The 24,786-nt window shown below is 38.3% G+C and overlaps 1 protein-coding gene across 5 annotated transcripts in view; it reads left to right on the top strand.

Annotated features, from left to right (window-relative positions):
• Positions 1 to 252: 252 nt before the first annotated feature.
• The window catches only part of nrcama (neuronal cell adhesion molecule a), a 146,651-nt gene continuing 122,117 nt past the window's right edge, over positions 253 to 24,786 (top strand). For all 5 annotated transcript variants that reach the window (XM_088922573.1, XM_088922574.1, XM_088922575.1 and 2 more), the window contains exon 1: positions 253 to 409. The gene's annotated coding sequence lies outside the window, so the exon portion shown is untranslated. The remainder of the gene's footprint in view (positions 410 to 24,786) is intronic.

Here is a 24,786-nt window from a genome sequence, read left to right as displayed (position 1 = left end):
TAGAAATCACGTGAAATGTGCCTTTCAAAGTTTCTGCAAGGATACGGTACGAATTACGATTGCAGCAAGGAATATTTGAATATTATAGTACAGTTTATAGGGAAGACTGGAGTTTACGCCATTTGAAACATTGTTGTTTAGGAATAGTAACACGGTACTATTTTGACACATCTGTTGAGACGACTCATTCTCAGCAACCGCCGGTGTCGCTGCAGTGACAGTTGTACCGAGTTTGCGCAAGAAAATGCTGCTAGTCAATTTGGACAGGGAGCTGGTGGGAGAGGACCAGAGGCAGAGTGAGTGAAACAGAGCGCTACTCTCCAAGGGTCTCTCTCCGGCAGAGGAAAACAAACGACAGCATCCACCGTCTGTGTACCAGGAAGATACGAATTGTCCATCGCTTTGCATTGTGAGTCTTTTTTTTTCGGGGAATTTATAAATGCATTATGGATTATATTTTATAGTTTGTAGGAATTGTCATTGCAACTGTGATAGCTCCTGTTCGGCAACATAAAATGCGCATTTGATGCAGTAGATGTCAAGATAAAGCGGAGGATGGTGGTTTCCAGTTGAACATTTTTCCATAGCAACCAATAATGTTGCGGAAATATGCCTATACATGCCGGTATAAAATGTATAGGCCTGAAAGGAATTATCGTTTTCTAGCTGATATGAATGTAAGTGAAAAAGTGATAGAAATGATCACCCAGTACTTATAAAAATGATCAGTAGCCATGAACGATAGAGGTATGATGTTTTTGCAGTTCTAACCCGAATTGATTATTTCAGTTAAAATGCATAAAATATGGCTGAAATTTAAATATAATATATAAACTACATATTGTCCGCGTGTTTTACTAAATCTCTTTTCCAGTAGGTTCATTATTACAAACCAGACATTTCATATTTTAATGATTGCAACAAATGCCGTGAAGAATGGTTTTGAAAAGACTATCATGTTTCCATGATAAAATAAATAATACATAATAAGGCTTTGCTGATTTTATGTGTTTATTTTGCCATAGTTTCTAAATAATTCAAATGTGCTTTAAACCGGCACACTGATTTTACCTTGAGGCTGGGCTACAATGCGGTTACCAGTAGTTTCTCATGTATTAACGCAACCTTTATATTGTAACCCGCCGAGACATTTTATCCAAAGAAATTGGGTGTTTAAAATTTAGTAGGATTATGGTGTGTGGTAACAGCTGACGTTTGGAGATTAAGTGACAGTTAATTTTTTACATTCTGGACTGTAATGTTCTGGCATTTGTGTGTTTTGTTGCTAGTTCCTGTCAATGGCTGTGCAAGGCACACCTTATGGATGTTGCAAAAGATGATTATAGACACGTTTTCAACGTTTGGATTACCTGATTGCATTTTGTAACAATTTATATATATATATTATCATTATAAAGAGCCTAGTCTAGATGGTTCATCATGGTTGTCCTCTATAGAGAGAATTTCAAGAGATTGTGTTAATTTTCACCACATTGCTCGTGCTTTGTTTTCAAGTATCATGCAGTTTAAGATTAAGAAAGATTGTTTTTTTAAACAAATTAACATTTTACAGAAACAAAACAAGCACTTTTGAATGACTGTTGACCTAATCTGGAACATTTATGAAAGATTTTAGCTTTCCAATAATAATAGCCTGGTGCACTTGTTCTAACAAAGAAGCACAGTTTGTGGCAAGCAGAAAATTTATTCAGACTAGATTCTTGACTAGTTATTGGTGAATACAAATAAATGTTCTGTGGTTTGTTTTTGATCAGTTTTGTTTGGATGGGAGTGAATTTCCCACTTCAGTCATAGTTTTATTCATGGCCCTGATTTTTCTCTGCATGAAAACATTCACAGTGACATACCAGCAGATATACAGTACACATTGTATGGAATGGAATCATTATGGGTCCCTCACTTGTCAACAAGTGTTGTTAATATAAATTCAGAACTTAGTCTGTCAATGCAAAAATAATCTTCTTGCATTCACAAGGTATTTGAGGTTAAGAGTGTTTTGTCTTGAACTAAAAAAAAAAATCATTTTGATATTTCATCTTAGCATTTAAGAATTTAATAATTAATATTACTAATTTTGTACTTCCTGTGTTGCTTTAGGTCTGTAAAGATTTTTTATTTGTAGAGAAGAGACACTTTATTGCATTGTCCTGCTAAGAATATCTCTGATATGTTTCTTCTCTGCTTGAAATTGAATGGGGATGCAGGTTGAATAGAAGTGTTGAGACAGAAATGTCTAAAATCTTTTTAAAATAACAGACGAGCTTTAGGTTGACATGATAAAATTCTCATTTGTGGCATTTATGACTTTTGTCCAGACTTTCATTTCTGCTTGCAATATATGACAGTTCATCATATCAATGAACCTTTTATATGTTTTCTATTGAGAGCCTGCAGAGCCCTCCAAAGCCTCAGACCTCCTCTGGCTGCAGTTTCTCTACTTAATGTAAATGGTACAATGAAAAATATTCTTGACAGTTGTGGGAATGCGGCAAAAAATATGGAATGACCCATTTGTCTAGTCATTATATCGTTTAACCTGAAGAAAAGAAAGCTGAACATAATTATATTTCTATAGCATAGACATAATGACAAAAGACCAGTGGCATTGTTCTGGGAAATGTGAATTGCTCATGGTACCAATGACCTGAAGGAAGTCTTATGTTATAGTAGGAGGCTGTGCACTGTGCTACTTTGAAATGAATTTCACTTATTTGGCCATGTAGGCTGTAAAGCATTCAAGCCATTTTGTCAATGTGTTTTTTTTTTCACTTTCTACTGAGTTGTACTTCAGTGCAAAAGTCTACGTGCCATTTACTGTAGATATGAATGTGTGAGATTGAGATTGTGTTTACGTCCATAAAAACATTCTGAACTTCATTGTGCTCTTGTCTCCACAGACCAATTGGTAATTGCAGGAAAAGTGACTAAATTGAGCAGTTCATTTTAGAATACTGCTGGAAACACTGAGTATTAAAGTTGAAATGGAAATAGAAAATAGCAGAGAGATTTAATTAAAGAGGATTGTTACTACTGTAGTTGCATAGTAAGATTATATTCTAAATAATATCTATGCCATTTTATTTTAAATTATTGTGCGCTGTTATTAGAAAATCAACTAACAAATGTTCACAATATCAGATACAGCGTCAATGCAAGTAAATGATGTAGAATAACCGATTTTTACAAAAGTACTTAACCAGAAGCATTTTATAACAACATGACAAGGTTACAGATGAACATAGTTAGTATCTTATTGACCCAGGGACAAATAATTTATTGAAAGAAACTAGGATATCGACTTTAACAACATGGCTGGGTAAATGGTTGCATACACCCACATTGCTTTGGATAAAGAAGCTGCTTCTGTTCTCAGTTTTAAATGCACTTCCACATAGTTTCCACTGTGAAAGACAGAAAAGATTAATTTTCTTCAGATTATCAGGACATGCAACCTGGTCGCTCTTTTCTGCTTGGATTCCAGTGCAGCAATATTTTTCTATAACGTGTTGACCAAATGACACACATTATTCTAAATGAAGCCTTACTTGTGCAATATACAATGATTTGATTTTGACTTGATTTAAACTATATGCGTTTAACTACAGTATATATAGAGCTGGGCGATAATTCGATAACGATAATTATCGCGATATAATTGTCCTCGATATAATTTTAACAAATGTTCGATATATATGTTTATGCTTTGCGCATGATATGCGCATGCGCACAAAATACTGCGCGAGTGCGCATGCGTGGTGCAGACCGGGCAGCTAACAGATTTGTTTAATGTTTCTGCTGTTTGGCAAGTGTTTGTTGTGTTCTTAAAATAAAAAGTTGTTTAATTTACCAGTTAACTGTCTGGTTTCTTCAACTTTCACTCAGGAGAAAAAATCTGCCTTTAAACTTGAAAGAAATAATGATTTGACATTTATCGTGATAATTATCGATATGGACTGATATGAAAATTTTTATCGTGCTAATGTTTTTGGCCATATCGCCCAGCCCTAAGTATATAAATATCATTTTGTTTGCCTGATTATTTGCTTCCCCACAATGTCTAGAAGATGTAAGTGATGTGTCATTATAAGCCCTTAAGTTTTTTTCATAAGTAATACATTCCAGAATTGTACTGACATTTGACTTGCACACATGGTTCTTTTCTGAAGATAAATATTTGTTTTTTAGAAAATGTAGCCAGTTCCCACAGAACATCTATGAAGGCAGTCATATGCAATAATTTATTGATGGAAAAACATAATATTTCGCAATTTAAGCCAAAGAAAAACAACAACAGTATATTGAAATATAATCTACTAATTGGTTAATTATTTCTGAATATTGTGTTTATGGCAGCATGATGGTTATGATAATTCAATCTGAAAAGTAAATACTCACAATACTCTCAATAAATATGATTTATTGTTCATCATGCATCGCTTTTTCATTGTGATGTTTTTTAACTACTTCTTTGCAAATCCATAAAAGTGCCTTGTTAATCTAACATATACTGTATGGCTTTCTATTTGCTACTTACTGTGATGCCACCCTGAGAAAACAGTTTGATTTTAAACATCAACATACTAACCCTGCTGTAGCAGGTTTAAGCCCTTTGTTATAACTTTTGATTTGTGTGATCAGACCCTGAAGGAAGCATGGTGAGCTCCTGGAAATGTCACTAGAACCTTTCTATGACTTAAAGACCTTTTTATACTTTCCATATGAGAAAGTCTTAACTCCAGTTCTGGTACAGATAAAGTTTCTGAAATTGAATTCCTACTATGATGATAATCTGATTTGTTGTGATTTAGGATATTTGTATTTAAATTTTTTATTTGTACTTTTTGTTCATCCACTTAATACTACTTTAGATGATCTTCGCTGAAGTTCACTTCAAGTTATTTTTCAGAGTCATATTTACATTCTGGATGGCATTGTGTCAGGGAGATTTTAGGGGATGACTGATCTAATCAGATGGCAGATTACATTGTCATTGACCGATACAATAATTGAACATTATTATTACAGTACATGCCAGCAGAGGTTAAAATAAATAGTTACCACATTTTGGTATTTACAGCACCATGCCTTTTTTAGATAATTTCTTTCTTTATTGTGTTTCTACCTTAATCACATTATCATATGTTCTCTGTGTCAGGGAATTGCCTTGCAATATATTCCTGTAATTAAATAAGCAAGGGCAAAAGTATTATTTTCTGTGTGTTGCATAAACTTCTTGTGGTGCCCAGTATCTTTTACTATGTTGTGCTATTTCCATATACTGTATTTTTAACTCATAATTTGCTACTAAGACTTAAATATACATATTAATTTCTTATACTGTTTAACAGGACTGTCTAAAATAGTTTTTGATTTAAAGATAAATTCCATTTATAATTAATTATAAATGATATATATGGATGGGAAACAGTAAAATTAAATTTATAATTAAATTGTATTATAAGTGTGTATTTTAAATACTTCTTTAATTGTCACACTTTTAAGGTAATATTACACTTTTTTTACAACAATAAAATGTCTTTTAAAAATGTCACAAAAAATTTGTTTTAATCCTCATTTTAATCCTTGGTTTTTAACATTAGGCTAGGATGGTTTGTGCAATACTGCTATTCTAAAGTATCAGGTAGAGCTGTTTGTTATATCATGTGTTTGTAGCGGATTTATTTAGATGGCAGTCACTGAGTTCTTGCAGCATTCTTTTGCAGAATTTCAGAACTTTTCCTGTGAATTGAATTGGCTTGATCACACTGTATGAAAACTGTGGTGTGGAAGTATTTGGTCAGGCTCTAGAAACCGGTGAAAAAATTTGTTTTTGTGAGGTCATCAAGCTCATTTGGTTCTATTTCTCTGTAAGCAGAGGTTGGAGATGATGTTTAATGCAGATATGTGCAAGATATTACAAGATGACAGATGTCACTAATGTCAAAGATCAGAAGTGTGGTATTGGACTGAAATATTCTCAGTAATTCAGAACGATCTAGTTTACATAGACTAATCACTACTAGAGAGTATGTGGGAGCAATAATACAATATGTACATGTATTGTTAACTTTGCAGAATTAAAATGAAGCAACATCATGTGAAAATGATACAATACATTGACTGGAACTCACTTGGACTATTGGGTTCAGTTTTGGCCACCATATTATAAGAGAGACATTGAAGAAGATAAAAAGTAAATAAAAAGAAAATAAAACAGACTTTTTCTTGGACTATGGGGCATTTCATACCCAGACAGACTAAAGGAACTAAATTATTTTAGCCTGGAATAGAAGCAATCACAATTCATGTATTCAAAATCCTGAAGGACATTGATCAACTCAACTCAGGGGACTTATTCAAGATGACCAACTACACAAGGAGCAGAAGTGAAAATTACATTTAGAGTCTTTCATGACACAACACAGGAGTCACATATTATGCAGGAGACACTTATTTAGACAGAAGGGGGTGGGAATCTAGAACTCACTCCTGAGTAATGTGCTTGAAGCTGTTTCAATTGGATTCTTTAAGAAATGTATAGATGGATTCTTAAACAGCTAGCACCCAAATAAGCAAGGTGTGCAAGAGGGGTTTTGTTTATTAGTAGCAATAATTATGTTGCAGCAGTCACAGAGTTTTTATATTGGCATATTACTTGTCTCCTTCAATGCGCTTATTTATTATTTGCTATGGGTTATTTGTTTTACTTTCAGTTAGACTCGTAACAATACATTTACCAAGTCTGGGACTTGATAGTTTAGTGTTGTTTATGTATTTTATTTCACCACATTATATACCCAAGGACTGGCTAAGGAACAATGTAGGGACGTACCACTGATGGTAGTAACCGTATACCTGACAGAAAGGAGGGTGAAATGATGGGATGTGTGAGGGGAACTGGGCAGTAGAATAATATTTAGAATACAGAAAAAGAAACAAACCTCAACCACAGTTTTAAATTCCAGGGTATTCAGTCATCCTCCTGGACAGACAAAAAAGTGATGGTGGCATGCGCTGTGCTATTCGATTGGCACATCCTTTCATGACCACCCTACTGTGCCCTTTCATGGATCCTTCACCAGGCACCATTCTGTTGGTGCAGCGTCTTTATCACACTTTCAGTCTGCTCGTTGTGAAATGACCAGATGACTCATTAGGGGATTGTGTCATGATCTGTCTTTCCACATAGTATCGTTTTGTGCCTACAGACCTTGTTGTTCTCTTAATTCCAGAATTTTATTCACTCTTGGTAGACAGTGTATATACAGTTGCCCATTACGAGTACTCCGAAGCAGTCATTAGTGCACTCGTGTTGATGAAGCCTGACTAGTGATATTCTTGGCTAGCAGGCAAGTGCAATTACTTTTTTACAGCTGAGTGGAACTTCAGCCAGATGGGAAGTGACACTATTCTGTTTTCAAACATTAGCCATTCTTACAAATTCTTTAAAATACCCTGTTTTGTTGAAGATGGAATTATTTTTATATGCCAGGATTCAGAAACTATTTTCTGCTTTTGGGACATTAACATTTTTAAGTAAGATTTTGAAACTAAATTTGTGCTATAAACCTTTGTGCTAGGAACATGATTTCAGTAGTAGTATTCATGTCTCCAGAACCCTTCAATTTCATTCAAAGTTCATTGTATTAAAGTAGTCTAAATTGAGCTATGTTTAAAATAATTTAACTTTTTTAGTTTGCTCTTGAAAGCATACTGGTATGCCATGTTTGGTGGTGGAATTTAAATATAATGTGTTTTGGAAGAGGTTTGGCAGGACTGACAGTTGGCCAAATAAGATTGGTCAACATTGATCACTTTCATTTGCTCAAGGGACAATAGTTTCCAAGTGTTAACTGTGTCAGTTTTATTACACCAGTTGGATGGACAAAGGCAGTCGACTGCTCCTCCATTTGAAAATTCAGCTTGCTGCAAGAATTAAGTGCCAGTGCCTCCTTTGAAATGCTTAGTAAAGATAATGAAAAGTGACATTGTTTTATGTTCTCCACTTAGCTACTGATAGGTTAATCTGCCAAAATATGAATTAATAGAGACCTCATATGAAGTGTGGTTATAGGGGGCCTGATTTCTTCTGTACTTTTGTTTTGCGCACAAACACAAAAATTAAAAACAAAATTAAAAAACAAACATCTAGTGCTACTTGCTAGTCAAAATCCATGCTTGCTGTAAACAAGTTACTTTGGTATATTGTCACTTCTTGAGAACTGGCTAAGCTTTAGAATCATGTACCTCAGTAGAATGTTGAAAGGGAAAGTGTGAACAAAGGAGGCCTGTTTTCCCTGTCCCACTTGCTGGGCTGTTGTTCTATCCCTTTCTAGTGAAGTGGGGGGTACTGCTGGGTCAGAGTTGAAGAACATTGCAAAAGAACCCAGGCATTATATCACAATTTGAATTACAAGTTAGTTCTGGTGCTTTCCAAGTATGTTCTCATGCACTGCAACCCTAAAGTCTATAGAACCTCTGGGCAACAGATGTTAAAAGTACAGCACTGCGGTGGAGAGTGCTGCTGAATCACACAAGAGCTGTTGTGAACTGAGGTCCTGAAAAATCCACACTAAGCTGTCTGTTGTGTGTTGAGTTTTCTTGGAAGCATACACTATAATGATCAGACACTTTTGAACACTCAAAGCATTTGCATAGGCTTAAGGAGAGGCTCTTCCTGGCGGCGTACAAGATTTGCCACTTGTGTTGCCTAATTGCTCAGCAAAGATTCCACTGTAGCACTCGTCCAAGTTTATTTATCCAATTATGGATCAGTGTATTCTAATTAGGGGCAAAACAATACAGCAGATGGTATTTACTGTAGATTCCATTGTGAAAATAGAGAAGTGAAGTGAAAATGTCTCTTTGATGTAATGTGAAATAATAATTTCTCTTATTGCTCAGTTTATAGTCTAGGTCAGCTTTGTTTTCACTTGTACTGTGATCAAGATGAACGAGCTGAATTCTCTTAAATGGAGAGAGAGTTGTATGGTGAACTTTTTGAGAGTAAAACACAATACAAATACACTATACTGTACATTTCAAATCATGAGATAAATGTGCTTCTTTCATATGGGACACTATGTAGTAGCAACTTCACAATGTTGGATGGCATTGCTGCACAAATGTTAGGTTGATTTCCAGATTCAACAAATATTAGTCATTTCAAACTGAGCAGTAAACACCCAGTAATCTCTTGTAAGCATGAGAAAGCAGACCCAATATGGTCACGGCTAAAGATGAAAGCAATAAGTCGTAGACAGATTAAATCATATAGCTGTAGCTCAGGAAGCTCCCTGTGAAAATCAATGGTATTTTTGTCTTAATCTTGAGTGTTACTCATTTGCATTGTTTGCCTACATTTCACTGGTAAATACTTTACTCAAGGACTGAAAGCATGATTCTGATGGCAGTGAGTCCCAATAGGCTCAATATTGTATTTTGCCAGAATCAAACTTTAAAAAATATCCCTTTAGCTAAACAACACTTATTGTTGTAATCTTTGTTATTTTATTTTCAACTAGCTGTGCTTACCCCTTCAGGATTGCTTTTTAGCATCAAGGTCAAAAGTGCCTTAAAAAGTGAACAAATAACCGATAGACTGGAACCACCTTCCTCATTTTGATTACAGCTACTTCTATTCTGCATTTCTTCTATAGTCCTAAGAATTCATCAAAATTTCTGTCACAAAGAAGTGACAGAAATTCACTGTTTGTCATGTAGCCACTTATCCTATAAATGTCAGAAAAAGAGGAGCTTTTTATTATTCATTAAGAACAAAAGGAATTAATACTTTTATTCATATGTATAAGCCGAGTTACATAACAGTATTGTTGGAAAGCACAATGTTTTCATAATCCTAGTTCCCAGACAAGAAGTGCAACATCTCTGCTTTTTGATGAGCTTTTATGCCAAAACAGTTGAGAACCTCACAACATCACCCTGGTCTTTCATTCTTTATCTAGAAACCAGGCTGATGTGATTTATCGTGTACCAGTTTGTAGCTAGAACCAGGAGCCAGCTGATGAGACAGTGACTGAGGAAGAGTAATGGTTGCATTTCTTTTCTGAGAACAAGAGGTGTGAAAACAACCCAGAGTTCCCTTTGAAGGGCAAAGAGCAGTCGTCAGCAAAGGGGATATATGTACTCAAGTCACTGTGAACAGGTCTCCAATAGCTACAGTAGGTCAAGCAGAGGGCACAGTGCTGGAGAGATCCAGAGAGCCCCTAGCATTCAAGAGCCGATTGCTGGTCAAAAAGACTATATTATATTGAGGTCACAGAACCTGGAAAATGTAGAGGAGGAAGCCCGTATAGCTGCAGATATTATCTAGGGAATCTCCATCAAAAAGGGACCAAGAACTGGTCAGAATCCTCGTGGAACCGATGTTATGTGTTTACTGCACATAACCTAGCTAAAGTGCATTACTTCCAAGAACTTAAGCATACAACCTCATGCAGTCTCAACTTGCCAGTTATTAAGGTGCTTCCCAAGGTTAACATCTTTGGAATGACAACATACTGTACCATGTCATAAAGCAAGTGAGTGTTTTTCCTTCCATTTACTCTAATTAATTGGTCACATTTCAGCTAAAACATGAATGAATGAGACGGGTAATGAAATATAATTAGCACAGCACTGATTCCAGTTACACATTCCATTCAACTTTTAAGAGCTAAAAGCAAATTTAAAAATTGAGAAAAAACTGACAACCTTAAAAACAAAATTGAAATCTATTGGCCTATGATTAAGAACCCAGCTTGAGCAAAACCCATACGAGACTGCTTTTATTTTATATGTTAGTAAAGATTGGTGACATGACATTTTCCCATTGGAGGTGACTGAATTTCATCCTTGAAGGATGTTGCTTCCTGTGATACAATAATCTTTTAATCTTATATCGTGTAATCAGACTTAAAAATTTGATATTACAACTTTTGCATAAAAATAATAAATTGTATGGCTCTTAAAGAATAAAAAAATCAAAGATTTGTTAATCCTATGATACATACAGTATAACCCTTTGATTAATTTAACATGTCAGAAGAAAAAATGAGCATTTCTTTGGATCATATTCCTGCAAAATGCCAGTTGCAGCTTGAAGTAATTTGAAATATACATCATTACTGACAGAGTACGAAATAGCTGACTGAAATGATAAAATGTCCATCACTAATACTTTAATCAATTTTAAAATGTGCTAGGCTATGATTTACTTCATAAGACTTTTAAAGCTGCACTACATGCATCCATTTCATACTGCTTCATCCAGTTCAGGGTCGCAGGGGAATCAGAGCTTGTCTCAGCAAACAGTGGGCACAAGGCCTCACAGTGCACACATAGACACAAACACAGACTTGCACACACTCAAACCAAGGCCATTTTTCCCAGAAGCCTAACACGATCACAAACCCCTCCTCTTAAGGGCGCTCCAGCCCTTCCTTGTTTGTTATTCATCTCCCGCACCTGCTCCCTGTTCCAGCCCCTTTTCAGTTCCCCCTTAAAAGCCAGACGCTGACGCTATTCCAGGCTCTGCATTGGTTCCCGCACCAAGCAAGCCTGGGACCTGGGTGCACCTGGCCCCGTTAAGGTTTTAGTTTCTGTTCCTGTTCCCGTTCCCCCTGCCGGTCCCGACCCATTTCTGGTTTTAATCGTCTGTCTTGGATGGATCGCCTGGCTTTGGACTTTTGCACCGTTTTGGATTTCCCTTTTGACTCATCTCTGGATTGTTTGCCTTGGCCACACCTCCCCTGACCACCAGCACTCCATGGACACGCCCCCCTGTTTTCATTCCCGTCTCCTGCATGCCTTTTTTCCCCGTGTTTCTTCACTCTACCCCGGATTGTGTCATCTGCATAGGGTCCGGAAAGAACGCCTCCCTGACAAAACCACTTAACCTACCAGGTTAATTCATCATGATATCTGCTCTTTATTTCTTGCTCTTTTGATGTCCTCAGGAACAACTGTGGAAACTCCTTCCCCTCTCTCTATCTCTTCTGCTTTCCATTTTTTATTCAATGCCCACTCACCCTGTAGATCAGCTGTCGTACACTCTATACCTTAAGCCCCTGCCTTCTTTTTGTCTCTCCACCTTCCCGATGATTCTCATTTTGTCATCAGTTATAAAATTATAGTATAGTTCTGCATTTTATATTATTTTATGAGCGCTGTAGATATGAAACCCTCAGCCGATTAGTCTTAGAACCTTTAATTTTTACTGCCATCATTCTAGTCTCACCTTCATTTTAATTTCAGTGTCCCCTTATCAAAATAAAGGATAAGAAATTAAGCGAGTATACTGCATACATTTTTTCATTTGCACGTAGCTGGTTTAAAACTAGAAGTGAAAACATACAGTATACTCCAGCAGGCCTAATCCACCCCCACAAAAACATCTAGCCATTGAGTCTCTTAACAATAGCTTAACAATAGCTGTTCTGGCAGCTCTTTTGTGTCATTGCATTGGAGAGGTTTATATAATTTCTTTATTATTTAATTACACTCACAATTGCTAGGAGTTTGCCACTTTTTTGGTTTCTTTTTATCACAAACACTCATGTTCTAGTTATTACAAAAAAATGCATTTTTTGTTTGTACCGCAGAAGAGGTATATTTCATTTGCTTGCTGTGAGTCTAAAACAATATCGCTGACTGCTGTGTGATTATGTTGCATGCTGTGTAAAAAGAATAATCTATACCAGTGTAATCTATGTCTGTGCTTCAAAATGATTAGAGAAGATTGAGGTCAAAAACCCATTAGCATCATAAAATTAGTGCACTATCCCATTCTTCTCTATCACAACAACCAATCATGGGACAACTCTGCAGTCATGTGGAAAGAATCATTCAAATTAACCAATCATGTTTAAATGTCAAAACAATGACAGTTTTCTGAGAACATAATGCATTCTGTCAGCTATGGCAAATTCTTAAATCCCAGAAGCATGTGATCTTTCAAAAATGATTTCTGACCAGCATTTTGATAAATGTACCAAATACTGTCCTATTTTCTCTGTCTCTAATATGTATTTTGTGCCTTTTACAAATGTATATATTTTTGTTTAGAATCTGACACACATTAAAAGCATCAGATTAATTTTTTAAAACAGCATTCTGACTGAAAGCGATCTGATTGCATGCTTGTTAACCTTCTGAATTAAACAATATACTGTAAGCAACTCCTTATACAGTATATACAGGCATCACCATTTTCAACTTGAAGTGAAGTGTGGCAGCTTTTCTGGCATGATCTAAAAGTCTGACCTAACAATAAGGCCTTTCTGCTATTTAAATGAATCTTTTAGTAGCTGAATGAACTTTATTGTCTTAAAGATAAACTATTCTGCAGCTGGGCTTTGGAAATCATCTAGCCTAAACATGAAGAGGATGAACTACTGAGTCCCCTTATACAACTTAATTTATCAGTGAGGAGGCCAGCCACTGATAACCTAATTAAAACTCTTTTCTGTTTGTTGGATGTCTCAACACAGAGGAATGCATAAGACTGGCATCTTTAGCTCTACAATCTGAGAAAATGTCCTTGTCTTCTAGTCTATATATTTTTAGAATGGTGAGAGGAGGGTGTTTTAGAGCAGCTCTCAAACAACTGTTGCCCTTGACATTTTGAAATGTCAGTAGTCGTAGATTACTACTTTGTCAAAAAAAATCAAATAAAGTCAGTTATTTATTCAGTAGATAAGCAAGCAAGAAGTGCAAAGGAAATACAGAAAAACCGAGAACACAAGGATTTAAGAAACTAGATTTAAAGTTTCATTGGCAATGTACAAATGATCCTGTACATTAAGACATGTAAGACAACATAGGGTTTTACTGTAAATATTGATGCCAATTGATGCATATATTTTGCAATGTTCCATATGTCCTGTAGAACAGATTTAATACATTATTTAATGTATTTTATAATCATGGTCTCCAGCTTCGTCCTGAAGAGTTCCAGTCTTTCTAAGCTTTATGTCTTTAATCAGTGGGAAAACATCATGGGGGTTTTGACTAATTAAGTAACTAAAACACATCTGGAATAAAAACCCGAAAGCTCTGTGCATTCCAGGACCAGGGCTGAAGTGGAATGTGTCTGCTAAAATGAGAACATAATGCAGGACTGTGTGTTAAACTTTATGACTTTCCAGGTCATAAAAGTATATGCTAGAATATAGAATGTAGTAAAAGCTAATTATCATAGAATTACTTAAATGGAGTTAAATTAGTGGAAGCACAGCTTACATGGTTGAGTCATAAAAATGAGAATGCTGGATATGAAATTAGAAATAAATGCATGCTGAAATTTGAGATCAGATGAATATAGGCTTCTTTTTTCTTATTCTCAAATTATACTGAGTTATAACATTGAATTACTGTATGTGCTCTCATATGAGTTTTAAGAGCTGTTCATATTTCTACAGCGAACATTCCATTCTAGGTTACAATAGATGATTAAGTGGCATTTAGTAAGCTGTAACACAGGCCTCATTCAATCTGTGTCTGCCATTTAGATGGAATAAATTCAGCAGATGTGTAATTTTCATCATTAGGAAGTCAGAGTACCGGAGGCCTACATGATACATACTGTATATACTTATATAAATATACCATAAATGCCTTTGTATCTAATTCTTGCATGTGTGTGATTTTAAATTTCAGGTCTGTTTATTTTCCAATAAGTAAAATAAAGGATTATTACCTTTGCAGTTACTGGATTTTTTTAAAAAAATACTGTAGTTAAAAAAGTTATTGCTAACAGTCATTGTTGTTCTTAAAATATATGTTGGTCATAGTTTGTTTCCATAAATTGGCATCCCTCTGTGTGGTCACCATGGTGTTTTTCTTTTGTTAGTTGAAGTTGAAAGGGATCTTATGTGAACCCATACTAATGGATGTCTTTATAAGGCTGGCTGATCGCAGGCTTCAGTGACCTTGTATACAATGAATTATGATGAAGGCCTCCTTTTAAAAGTGGTATTTCAGATGAGTTTCTTGAAAAGGTTCTTGCATGACAAAATGCAGTTCACAAATCTGAATGGAAGTGTAGGAGCCTATATTAGAGCCTACAAAGCTGCTTTAGAAGGCAAGTTTCTTTGTTGTTCTTTTTACCTCAGTATGTTATTGTAAGTCATGCAAGCAAGGATGCATAAGTCTTGGATGTCCAGATTGTAAGCAAAATAGAGCATTGGAACAATTTTTAATGTTAGTTACCCAGGCTTAGACCTGTACTGTAGCATTATTTAAGATCACCCAAATGTTCTGTGACATTTATTTTATTTTTGTGAAGATAATGTACTGTATTTTCACGAGGAATGACAGCAGCCGAAAGCTTGGGAGAAATTAGAATCGTTTATTGTGATGTGGAGATTTGGCGTAACCCGCTTGGCTGAGGGCCAACCTCCCGGCCGTCGGACGGGGAGGATAGGACCCCCCAAAAGAACCAAGCGGGACCCCCAGTCACCAGTGCAGAAAAACAAAAACAAAAGATTATTGGGCCCAATTCAACTGAGGAGAGAAAGTGCCTGCTTGAGGATACCGGGGTTAGTTTTAATGTATGCATGGTAAGCCTCAGAGGATCGACGGCCGAGTTGCTTGATGAGATACTCGGGTATGCCTTAGCGAGCGGCGGAGGATGCGGCCCCTGATCCGGAGAATTGTTTAGGAGGGTATCATGATACGGCCCGTCTCGTTTGCGAACAGAGGGACAGTAGGCGACGCTCCGGCGGAGGTGCGAAGATGTGCGTAATGGGATAGAGGCTCGAAAGGGCTTATGTAGGAACAGAGTTTGAAATAATAGATGAGAGTGGCGGATCCGAGTTGGTTGGTTTTGCTTTTCTTGAGATAGAAGGTCAGCGTCTCGGAAGATAAGATGGAGATGTTGGATAAGCAGGATTGAGAAGAAGGATCGAAGGATGTGGAATTAGCGGTAATTTCGGAGCACCTTAGGAAGATAAAGAAGGCTAACGAGAATAAAGATTCAAGAGGGCGGTCGATCCAGGGCGAGTGGTAACCTGACCTGACAACGTAGATGCAGGATTCAAGGATGTCTGAGGTAAGTGGTGCGCGTAGGTTCGGAAGTGGTTTTTTCAAGCCACTGAAAGCCTTTAAGGAGAGTAATTTGAGGGTGGATAAGGGATGGACAGATCGTGCCGAAAAGGAGTGGATGCCGCACAGGTATACTTTGGCGGTGGATGCTCGTACCTTGAGTGAGTTTCTACGATAGCAAACGAAGGATGATACGGTGAGAATGTCGAAAGAACGGAATCTTGTTCGCGGAGAGGTGGAAGGATTGGAAGCCCTTCCAGGCAGTGCAGTAAGAATTGAGAGTTCGAGGGGCGATCCCTAAGAGGATAGTTTGCTGGGCCAGCTGGAGATAGCGATGGAAAGGATGATTCAGAGGAACGCGAGTTCCGAATAGGGAGGTACTGTGCACGGGTTCAGTCTTGCATCTGGTGCCAAGTTCCTGAATTGAAAGCGAGAGAGAGAGTCAGCTATCTCGTTAAGGTGGCCTGGAATGTGAGCAGCTACGCGGATGAATTGATGTGTGACAGAAATCCATTTAAGGCGGCAGAGGAATTTCATGATGGATTGGGATGAAGACCTTCCTTTGTTGATTATATGAACTACTGCATGGATGGCCGAATGGATGAGGACGGTTTTTGTTTCCAATTGTGGCCCCAAAGAGAAGCAGCAACGACAATTGGAAATATTTCTAACAAGGCCGATGACTGGTTGGCGAGAGGGATTGGAGAGAAATCAGGAGGCCAAGGGGCCGCAAACCATTGGCCTTTGTAATAGCCTCCGAAACCGACTGAGGGGGCTGCGTCTGTGAAAAGCTGGATATCCTCAGTGTCAGAGAGGAGGTCATCGTAGGAAAGAGATGCCATTCAAGTTGGCCAAGAGAAGCTGCCAAAGCCTGAGCTCGGATTTGCAGTTGGCTGAAGGGCTTACGTGGTGGTAAAGAGAGGGCACGGAAGAGGCGAGGTCGAGAAGGTAGACCATCCTTGAGGAATGATACGCATGGCGTAATTGAGGTGGCCGAGCGGAGAGAGAAGTTCCCTCTTTGTGCGAAATTTGGCGGAAGAATAGATAGAGATATACATCTGGATCTTGTCAATTTTGTCGCGAGGCAGGGAAGCGGAGAAATTGATGGAATTGAGGGTGATCCCGAGGAATTGGATTATGAGAGGGGCCAGTTGTTTTGTCCATGGCAAGGGGTACCCCTAGTTTCCTAAAAACGGAAAGAAGTGTGGTGGAGGCTCTTGCAGGTGGGGTGTGAGGAAAGTCTATGGTAAGGAAGTTGTTGAGAAGGTGGACGAGAAAAGGAAGCTCATAGTTATTCGAGGGGATCCAGCCGAGAGCTTCGGCTAAGGTACCGAAAATGTTTTGGGCTACTCCTACGTCCAAAGGTAAGGTGGACTGAGAAGAATGAACCGCCAATGAACTCCGAAGAGGTGCCAGAGGTCTGGGTCAGGAGGCATAACTTTAACGGCACTGGAGATGTTGGCCTTGGCGAGCCAGGCGCCCAGACGGACCGCTATACCAATGGGATTGATGTGGTATGCAGGGAATGGGGAAGAGTCAAGTGGGCCAATCGTGAAACCATTCTCGACTTTGGATGCTAGCAAGGAATCAACGGAGTGGGGATCGGCGGTGGCAGATTGCAAATTTTTGCAAAGACGAAGGAAGAAGGAAGTGTGCACGGGCCTGGTGAGAATCCGAAGGAAAGGCCATCGAGTAAGATGTGGGTGGAAGAGGGGTCGGGGTGACGGAGCAGGCCGAAAGCAAGAGCGGGGATGTCGATTGGGGCAGACGGAAAAGCCAGTAGTCATTTGGGAACGCTGAAGGTGGAGCGAGCATGGAAGGGCCGGCGGGGGCAGGCAGAGCGAGCATTAGCTTCGCCGCAGAAGCTGGAAATGTGAAGGAAGCGACGAAGGGGGGAGGTACGTGTAGAGGAATTGAAGATGTTGGAAATTTGTTGGCCTCTAATCATCACGATGGGGCGACCGCGAACATCTTTGGACCGGGAAGGTTTGAAGAACCTGGCGGGAGAATAGATGCTGTGGGGGAGAAGGGGCGGAGTCAGGGTTGGGCTTGCGGACGGTATCTGGGCAAAGATTTGATGAATGTGTCCAAGAGGAACAGAAGTCGCAGGAAAGAGCTTGGACAGCGGTGAAAGTGCGGCAGTAAAGCTCAATGTCGAGGGCTCCCCGGTAGGTGTGCTGGTTCCATTGGAGTAGGCGGGCAGCGGCCTCGGCCAAGAACTGCTTATGGTAATCGTAGAACAGGGAGCCCTCGAAGAGGACAGATAGATCGGGGATGCTGTGCATGTAATCGTCGAGTTCCTGACGACGTTGGGGAAAGGCAGAGCACGTGATGTCGTGGAAAATGCTGAAAGCCAAGCAGAAGTCGAAAATTCGAAGGACTGAAGCAGAGTGAGGGTCAGAAGATTTGAGAGTAACGGAAATCGAGCCGCGGTCGACTGTTCTAGAATCGGAGTTGCAAGTGGAGGAAGAGAGAAGGTGAGCTAGATTGACATCCGCCTCAGAATTTGCTGCCGGAGTGAAAAGGGGATGGGAGGAGGACTAAACTTTAGTGCATTAGGAGGAGCTGGGAGAGGAACGGCTGTTCGGAGAGGAAAGTCCTTAGTAAAGGGGAGATTGGAATCCAGGGCCGAAGGCATGGGATGACGGATGCCGTGTTGGACACCGGGGAAGGGAGAAGATGAGGAGGGAAGAAGAGCGGAAAGCAGATTGTGGTAGGAGGGGTTTGACGGATCTGGGGCCTGAAGCTCGGTGGCTTGGGATATGGAAGCCGAAGACTGTTGAGGAAATGAAGCAGGGGCGAAGGCTGCGTTAAGGACTGAGGAGGCTGCCGAGTCGTCTTGGACGCCAGGGGGTGGGGGAGGGTAGGGGCCGCCTGCTGGCTGAGCTGGGGGTCGTTTACTAGCTGGCCTTCGGGCCGTGGAGACAGCAGCGGGGGCCGAAAGAAAAGAAACCGGGGCCGAAGGCACCAAGCTGGCGGAGCTTGAGCCGTGTTGGACGCCGGAGGTAGACACAGAGGAGAGTGCAGAAATTAGATTAAGCGGAGAAGGGGGGGGGGGGGGGCGTGAGCCTGGGGCCTTAGACTCGGCAGCAAGGAGATTAGGGCAGGAGGCTGGGTGCAGTTGTTCAGCAGAGGGATGGATTGCTTGGGGGAAGAGACAGACACGGACATATCAGGACAAGACAAGACAAGACAGAAGATGCGACAGGCAGAGGCGCGGGCAGAGGGCGCCGGGGGAAGCTGGGGAGTTGATGTTTCCTTGTGTAGACTGCGGTTAAGTACAGGGAAAACAAGCTTTTTTTTTTTTTGGAAGCGTTTCTTTTAAAATGGACGCCGTGTTTTTGAAGTATCCTCTGGAGGCTTGCTACGGTCCGGTTGGAAGTCGCGAGGGATGATCCAGGAGAAGGGGGAACCGATGTGCGTGAAGCGCGGCGGCAGGGACATCCTCGAGAGAAGCGGGGGTTATTTGGAGATTTTGCCGTGGAGGAACGGGGAGGCTGGGTTTGTAATGAGAGAGGGACTACGACGGCAGAACGCAGTCTTCGGCGAGGAGTTGGATCTTGTGAGGACTGGCTGGGAGATGAGCGGCGCTGATGTGGCACGGCGGCTGAAGGAGGCGATGAGACGGAGGTGAGGGGAGCTGTGGGGGGTGGACTGGACGAGAAGGGTAGGAGAGTCTCCTGCGCTGCAAAAAGGTCTTCATCGGAGCGGCGGATTTGTAGATCCATGAGAAGGGAGCACGGATTCGAGCTAGGCGAAGACAAACCATGCAGAAAACGAACGAGGAAGAGGAGAGAGTGACATTTGATATTTATGGAGACCGGTTGCTTACGTCAGGATTAGTGAGAATTGCGGCAGCTGTGTCGAATGAGCGCGGCTGCCTTCATTCCTCCTGAACTTTCATTAAAAACTCCATTTAATATACAGCTGTGTTAATAAAGCAAATACAACTCATAAACAACATACTGTATAAAAGGTGGACAAATAAAACCCTGTATTAAACATTCAGACATTTCCTGAATAAATATGAATGGACATTTAGATGCAAGTACAAACATTGGATTTTAAGTTATTGAAATTCACAGTTATTCAATTTATATTTATATAAAACAGTTTTCTTTAAAGTCCCTTGAGATTTTACACAGCCATGGGGAAATTTTACAATACATCTACATGCTGATCAAAGCAGATCAAATGTGCATCACCCCTAATTTTTACTGATAGATACAAAGTGTGTTCTTTATAAAAATGTGTTGTTTAGAATATCATTCGTAGAAATTGTGATGTTTATCATTACTAGGTTTCTGAAGGATGCTTTAAATAAAAAAAAAACGAATTAGGATCTATAACCAAAACTATAAATAAACACCTTTTATACCACACCTTCTAAAGGTGTTTACCATTTTTTCCTTTAAATTTCAGTTTCTTCCAGCTACTCAATGTGGAAAGGTCACATTTAGGAAATCCAAACTGAAGACAGTGTTTTTTATTATTTATTATGAGTATAGTATTACAAGCTATTGAACCCCGATATTGCCACATTGCACAATTAGAGCATTATAATTGGTTGAAATCTTAAAGGAACTTTCATTCAAAAGGAGTAGTGTGTTCATCATACTGGAAGGAAGTGTGCCACTCCCTTTTGAGTCATCCAGACAGGTCCAAATCTTTGTCTTGGGTTCATGTTTTTTCTATGTTTGTACTTTCACAAATACATGGGATTTATATATCAAGCTGTGAGATTGAAACCAAATATTGGACTTGATATTTTAAGTAGCATTTTCCCTATTTATCATTGCCAGAAAACTCAAAACAAATACATATGTCCAGAACATGATAAATTGTGTATTATAGAGTTTTGTGGGAAAGCAAAGCTCATGCTCCAAACTATAAATATTGATAGCAGCATGTGTGTGATAGTATTTAAATGTGAATATAAAGCAGAAGAACAAATAGATGACCAAGACTGTGTTAAATGATTCTTCATGGTCTATGTGCATAAAAAAGGCAGTTAAAGATTTGGTGCCCTGGGTAATATTTGTTAATATTGTCATCTTCATATACCCATGTGCAGTCCTGAATATGTAAGATATTCTTACAATTCGTACCTTGGAAATAACCATGGTTACATGATTATCATTAAATAACCCCAACCCCCTTCTCTATTTTCTATTTACAGTGGATGCATTTTATACCATTCATTTTGTCAATGCCATCGAACAGTTATGAGCATTTTGAATACTTGTCATATTTCACTGTGCATTATAAAGGTAAACCCAGTGTTAGCAAAAATTGTGATACCGTAGCGTGCATTTAAAAGGTTAATTTCTTTAATATAAAGTATTATAAACTGTAATTTGAATGATAAGTAAATGTAACTTTGTAAGAAAATAAGTAGAACACATGAAAGGCTATGAATGAGAGGGGGGCCATCTGGCCTGGCTAACTTGTTTGGTTTCTGGTAGCCGTTTCTTAAATCTTGTTCCAGACTCCTACAACTCTTTGTTTAAAGGCATGCCTCCTGAGATATGAGTCTTTATTATACAGTACCTCTCCTTTTCTACTTTTGTCCATTTCTTAATTTGTTTCTTTAAAGCTTCAGTTCTGTAATACATACATATGACAGGCCCTTAAGAACCCACACCTGTAGGGAGCAGGTGATGAGCTACAGCTGTGGGTGTTGCTACTTAAATAGACTATCTTACTCCCATGACACAGTCTGCAGATATCTCTTTGCATCTTGGTGGACATAGAAATGTTGACTAGGTGAACTCTTGTAATATCAGTAAATTGTCATGATGCTATAATCTCTGATATTTTTTAAGATATATTAACTTGAATTTTACTAATTTAAATAACCCTAGAAAAAAAGACTAAAGTATTTAAATTAAGCAAAAACATTGACATGGATAATAAGAATCATAAGAGCATAAGAAAGTTCATAAATAAGAAGAAGCTCTTTGACCTACACTATGTAGCCCATTTGGTAGTAGTTAATTGATCCAAGGATCTCATCCAACGTTTTCTTGAAAGAAGCCAGGGTATTGGCTTCAACCACATGGCTAGTTAACTTGTTTTATACTCCAACAGTCCTTTGGGTAAAAAAGGCCTTCCTATTCTCCCTTTTAAATGCACTTCCACATAGTTTCCACTTGTGTCCTCTGGTTTGTGTTTCACTGTTCATTTTGAAGAACCCAAGTCCGTTGGGTTGCCTTTGTCAATGCCTTTGAGTCTTTTAAATCTTTCTATCAGGATCCCTTTCCTTTGGTCAGTTTTGTCAACTTCCTTATGTATGTGCAATCAGACCTTAACATGCTAAGCACTTAACCTGTGCTTGGAGTTCAGACTACTGACAGGTCCCTTTTTGTGACAGATGTTCTCAATTGCTCAACAAGCTTTCAAAATTTGACCCCTCATTTAGTTTCACCCCAGCAGGTAGAACATTTTGATTTTTAACATTTATTTACTGGGATTGTTATCAATACTATTGACTTCCTACCTTTTTAATTTCTGTCATACCCGAATGCATTTGAAATGGAAAGAAATGTTTTCTGCTGTTAATTCTTTCACTGCAACAATTTTTTGCCTTAAAGTGTCAAACAGCATGGCATGTTTTAATGTGTTTGGTCTTAAATAAAAAACTATGTTTTTGCAATAATTAGATTAAACAAAATCAATGATTCAATATAAAGTAAAAGATAAATAGCACTAAGAAATATACTTCAGTTTGTGGTTGTTTTCTCAAAATCTGGCTCCTATGTTTGATGCATTATATAATATACATGTGGGAGACCAAGCCCTTTTTAAGTGTCCTAGTTGCAGCTTGGTAATTATTCTTAATTTTAGCAAATTATAAGTTGGATGCTAAATCAGATAAAGATCATGCAGGTTTATAAAGTACATATACACCATACAGTACAGTATATACCATATCAATAAAGACAGCATAGAACAGGTGTTATACAAATTTTATTATCACCAAGAGGAAATTCAAGCTTTCATACATTAACGATTACATTATCATGCCTGCAGTCTCTGTGATATACAGAGTTTTATCACACAACACTTTTCAGTTTGTTTTCTGACTGAAATAACTGCTATCTTGGTTCAATTATGGTATCAGCTCAGGTACACTTTGACAGTAATTCAAAGGTTGATAATATAATAATAATATATAGTTATTATCTGATATATTTCCCTTGCATACAGTATATTAACAGCTTCTGAAACTAATATTAGACTATTTCTAGAAATACACCCCCATAGCCATGTTTTGAAGAATGATACAATCAAATTACCTTATGTGACAAATAATTTCCAGTGTGTAACAGTTAAAATCTCAAAAAACAAATGAATCAACCAAGAAATATGTGGTATTTTGTTTACTTATAAATAGTTACATTCAATATATTTTGATGTGTGGTTGTATTTTTCAGACTTCATTCTTTTCTTCTCAATGGTGACTAGAGTGCTTATTGAAATATGCAGGGTCTTGTCTTTGATATCCAGCGGTGAAATTTCATAGAGGTTTCTTGCCAGTTTTAATAATATATACTGTGTAGTGCCTGACAAAAGTATTCATCCCCTTCCAATAATGTTCAATTTTGTTAAATCATAAATGAAACAGATTTTTCACTGAATATTATTAATCATACTTGAACACTCAAACTGAACACTTTTATAAATGAAGGATGTTAAATGTCAGCAATCATCCAGATTTATTGGATGGAGGGGAATACTTTTGCAAGCTACAGTAGTGAATATATTTTGTTCATACTTTAAATAAAACATCAATGTAAATGAATCTCACTGATTTGCCTTTTCTGTTTGATTAATAGCACTTCTTGAGGCTAAATACATATAACATTTTTGTTAAATAATTTATTGACTTCCTCGCAGATACGTGAACATGAATGTTTCATTTTTCTCATGCAGACTGTCTAAGCCCTAGGGGACAAGTCAGAATGCTCAGTGAAAGCCCATACATTTTAAAAAAAAAATATTTGATCATTCTTTACAAAAAAAAGCTTTGTGTGAACATTTCTTAATTAGGTAAATCCCAATGCTTTTGCTTTGAGTAAGCTTTAAAGTAATGTTTTGAAAAAAAAACATTAAATGAAGAAAACAGGAATATATTTTAGCATTGTGTAAACTTTAAGCTGTGACATTTTTTACATTGAATCTAATTGTGGTTGTTGTCCTTAGAGATATTTGCCATTAATGTGTATAGTTGTTGGAATAATTGCTTAGAATATATATATTTTGATTGGAGTACACAGAGATATTACTTATGATTAATATTATTCTTGCATCAGAAATACTGTTTTCTTTGCCATGGGTCCACTCAGCCATGCCTCCTGTCCATGTCACTATCCACCAGAGGTAGAGGAGTGGAAAGCTTGGGAGAAGTGAGAGGTATCCTATCCCCACCTGCTGACTAAGTACAGCACGCTGATTGGATACAGATGCTGACTGTTGTATGCATCTGTCATTTCTGCCGTGTGCTATCTCTTACAAACACAAACATCATTTCACTATTGTATTTGGATACATGCAAATAGTTGTTCATTTGTTTTTCTTTGAATCTTTTTGAAGAAGCAGACCACTGTAAGTCTGAATTTTACTATCTTTTAAAATGACTTTCCTGATTTCTGCTCCCACATTAAGGAGATTTATCACAAGTGGCTCATGGTGTCAGTTGCACTATTGACCCTTGTGAAC

This window comes from Atractosteus spatula, chromosome 8 (assembly GCF_055471065.1).
Source record: "Atractosteus spatula isolate fAtrSpa1 chromosome 8, fAtrSpa1.hap1, whole genome shotgun sequence".
Taxonomy (NCBI): Eukaryota; Metazoa; Chordata; class Actinopteri; order Semionotiformes; family Lepisosteidae; genus Atractosteus; species Atractosteus spatula.
The sequence above is the reverse complement of the archived record's forward strand: the minus strand, read 5'-3'. Positions and strand labels throughout refer to the sequence as shown.